The sequence below is a fragment of the Seriola aureovittata genome, chromosome 21, assembly GCF_021018895.1.
Source record: "Seriola aureovittata isolate HTS-2021-v1 ecotype China chromosome 21, ASM2101889v1, whole genome shotgun sequence".
Taxonomy (NCBI): domain Eukaryota; kingdom Metazoa; phylum Chordata; class Actinopteri; order Carangiformes; family Carangidae; genus Seriola; species Seriola aureovittata.
The window spans coordinates 17,926,827-17,931,135 of record NC_079384.1 but is presented as its reverse complement, the minus strand read 5'-3'; positions in this window follow the sequence as shown (position 1 = coordinate 17,931,135).

Below are 4,309 nucleotides of genomic sequence, written 5' to 3'. Positions count from 1 at the left end.
CGAAGGAGCAGCTGGAGTCACTAACTTACTAACTAACTCCTCCCAGCACAGAGTGTGACCCCGCCACCCCCCAGTCTGCCCCCCAGCCCCACCCCCTTATTATAATATGACAGTGTGATGGTTTAAATCACGTTTTCATCCCATTATAGCTCAGAAATGACTCCATATGAGCCTGTGTGTGTGTGTGTGTGTGTGTGTGTGTGTGTGTGGACTCTGTTTATTCTCCACACACTGTTGATGTGGCCTGTGTGGGATCAGTGTAGCTGCTGCAGTTGTTGTTGTGGTGTGTTTCGGTCATTGTGTTCTCTGTCTAGTTCCTGGAAACAGGTTTCACCGCTGAGCAGCAGATAAATGCAGTACGTCTGTGTGAGTGTATTCTGGGAGATTGTGTTTCATGTGGGGTTTTTTTTTTTTCTTAAACAGCTCGAAATGTTTCCGAGAAAACTACTATGCTGCCTTCAGGTGCCCTTTGTAAACTCCTGTTGAAAAGGTGGCAGTAAATTCAAGTCTGTGTAATGTGGGGCTGGAAAATTCTGCAGTAACTAAGTACATTTACTGGAGTACTTGCACTTTCTTCGAGTATTTCCATATGCTGCTACTTTATAGGACTTCTACTCTGCCACATTTTACTCCACTATATTGATTTAACACCATTTCACATTAAAATCTTACATAAAAACATCAAATCCAACACGTTGTTAAAGATGGAAGCTCTTCTTTCATCTTGTGGCGTCTTACAGAAAAGCCAGACCGACCTGTGTCTCCTTGTCATGACTCAGATGTGTGTAAGTTTCATTTCACCTCATTCCACCTTTCAATAACTGTTGGCGAACAAATAGGGAAAATTGTCCAATTGTTTTACCAAAAAGCAAAGATTAGCTAAAAGTAAAAATAAAAGTATTATATATATATATATATATATATATATATATATATATATTATACACCGTTTATGTATTTTACTATGTATAGGCTACAAACCAACAATTATTTTGGGATGAATAAAGTTATATCTTATTTATTTTATTATAATACGGTATATAATATTCCATCATTGTTCATCAACATGCAAACAACATTTTACTGTTGCAGCTGGTTAAAGCAGAGTCCATTTAAATGAATTTATATTCTGTTAATATACTGTTTTATATGTGAACTTGTGTTTTATGTGCAACTATAGTAAAGTAACTAGGCTATTAAATAAATATAGTGGAGTGGTATAAAGTAAAATGTAAGTAATTGTAACCTGTACTAAAGTTGTACTTGGGTAAATGTTACTTCACACCAGTCTCATTACAGTTCAGGTTTAACATATTAACACTGAAACTCTCGTTATTAGAGCTATTATTGCTCTTTAATTAATTGATGTATCTCAAGGTCAGAATTACCAGTTTTTTCCAGGGTTCCTGAAGGCAACCTCACGTGGTTGGTCGCGTGCTCCCCCTGTGCAGAGGTCCCCACAGCTGTTTCCAATTAACTGCTGTCGAAGTGGGAAATAAATGGAGTAAATGGAGTATAAATGGAGTGAAGCTGCTGTTGCCAGAGTTTCTCTGTTACAGTGAACCGCTCAGCGTCAACAACAACAACAACAACCTCCTCCTCCACATGGGGGCGCCACAGGCTTAATTATGAAGTCACATGTTAGTAGTTCAGTAGCAGCAGTGGTAGTTAATGACTGCAGCTGCCAAATGAGTGATAATGACATGTACTGCAGTAGAAGTGTAAAGTGTATGTACCTCATATTTGTACTCATGTACAGTATTGTTATTTATAGATTTATTATTATTTGAACTGCATAGATGTGTAGTGAGAATAAGTATCTGTAGTCTATGTAAACATACGTAATACAGGAACATGTAAAGGGAGAGTGGATAATAACCACTTCTACTAACATTACAGTGTGTAATCTTTTGGTATTTTTAAGTGTGATTTATAAATTGTGAAAAAACATGAAGTATGAAATTATTACTCAATAATTGCATTACACTTTTTCAGTCAACTTCATTCCAGCTCAGTACTGCAACTTTTACACTTTCTTTTGACCTCATTTGCATAAAAAAATACCTCATAAATGACATTTTGAATTTTGACTGTAGTTACAATCAGAGGAACATACTGACAGGTATATGTCAAAGTTTAGTCAGGATACTGTTGAAACCATTTCAGTAGTGTGACCCATCGCCCCATTGTAGTGGCCGGATCACCACAGATGCTATAAATTTGAATAAAACTTTAATTAATTACATTTGCAACACACCTGTGTGCGAAATATATTAACCCGTTGTTTGTTAAATACTGTGTCCACCAGGTTGTACAAACCCTGGGTTTGCAGTTATTGTAGTGGCCCTACTGATGGAATTTGACAGTTTTAATTTGTTCTTCAGTCCATTTCTACACTGATGTACGTTTGTATGTTTGTACTGAACCTTTTCATTTAGCATCTGCTGTGCTGCAGAGGTCAGACTGAACAAAGACATCAACGGTGTCACCAAGGTACCAAAAACACTTCACTTTAACACCTCCTGTGTGACATTTATTAGCAGATAAGTTGTTTATAATACACTTCATTACACACACACACACACACACACACACACGAGAGCGTGACAGTTCAGTTGCTGGGTTATTTCAGTGAAGTAGCCTGAGGCTGTTTGGATGTTAATTGGTCCAGACTGAAATATCCAAATTACCATTAAATTGACTGGCAGGGAATTTTGTACGGACATTTTTGGTGATTCCCATAATGTGCTGCATGAAAATAAAACGTTAACTCCTATATATATATGTGTGTGTATATATGTGGTTTACTTGTACCATCATGTTTTACACCCCGGACACAATCTTCATGAGATTTTGCTGCAGAGAAACAGACTGTTATATTAAATATGATCATAAAAACATGGTTTCATGTGGAGAAAACCTGCAGTCGTGACCCTCATCCTTTAAATTTATCAGTCAGTTCAAAGCTTTAACACTCAGCTCCTCACAGTGTGTCCGTCCTCCATGTCCTCTGGTGTCACCACCCACGGCTGCAAGACTAATGTGCTGAGCAGAGCAGAGCTTTGTCCTCTATCAACCCACCGCCCTCCCAGCACTTCATATCTCAGCCCAGGACCGGCTGTGAGCCGGGGGAGCGGGGCGCTGGAGCTGCTTGTTTTAAGAGCGCAGGAGCCTGGTGGGGTTTTAAACTGTGTCACCGAGACAAATTCCTGTAGTTTTTACTGTTACTCTGGGATTTAACTGGTCGTGACGGCGGAGGACGGTGGTTATCAGAGAGATGGATTTACCACTCCGCAGAGTTCTCGATCTATTTATCCTCAGCACAGAAGATAATCTCAGGGGGGCAGGGATTTCTGCTGCAGTGCACAACGACACAATGCTTCCAAAATACCGCAAAACATAAACGTTAAAAAAACTACCGTTCATCAGAGGCACTTCAAGTCTGTTAAAATGCTGCAGGAAGAAGTGGAAAATAAAAGTGACATCACTCACTAAACTTCAGTTTAGATTTGAACAGTTTAATGAGTGTAGGTTTGTTCATGCTCTTCTCGTCTGTGTGTGTACACTGCATTTGACTGAAACAATGGTTTCTCTGTGCTGGGAGACACATTTTAAAGGCCTGAACTGAGGCGCCTGCTGTTGGATGGAAGCCATGAAATTTACAGTTTTTCATCTTCCCCTCAGGGTGAGCTGTACCACTTCTCATCCTGCACCAAAGTTGTTGTATTTGCAAGTTTAGGATGTTTAAAAAAAAAAAAAACACTGTTGATGTAATATTCCAAATTTAATTTTCAAATTTCCGGATCTCCACCAAAATCTAACAGGTTCTTTCCTGGTTCATGCCATTTCCCTCCACTAAGTTCAGTGCAAATCAGGTCAGTTCTGTGAAATGAAGACATGCATGAACACATAACCTCCTTGGCTAAGGTAATAAAATAAAGATGGTTTCAGGACTCCCAAATCTTGAGTCTGAGTCAAGTCTTTTGAGGATGAGTCTCAAGTCACTGGGTGCGCGACTTAAGAGCGACTGGAGTCCAAGTCTTAAACTGAAGTCCCCATCTCTGGTTTACAGGAGGGGTGAGGCGCGTTGCCGCAAAATTTGCTTTCAAACTGTTACCAAGTAACGTTATCACGTCAGCGTCACAGATACTGATACAGATTCATTTTTTAAATAAAAGTGTATTTTATCATTAAATAAGAGAGAGCCACTTCTGAACCGGTTTAAATGATCACTAAATGATTTACCAAACATTAGGAACAAGTTTTATCTCTCTCTGTTGATTGCTTTTAGGACAGTTTCTGTGGTAAA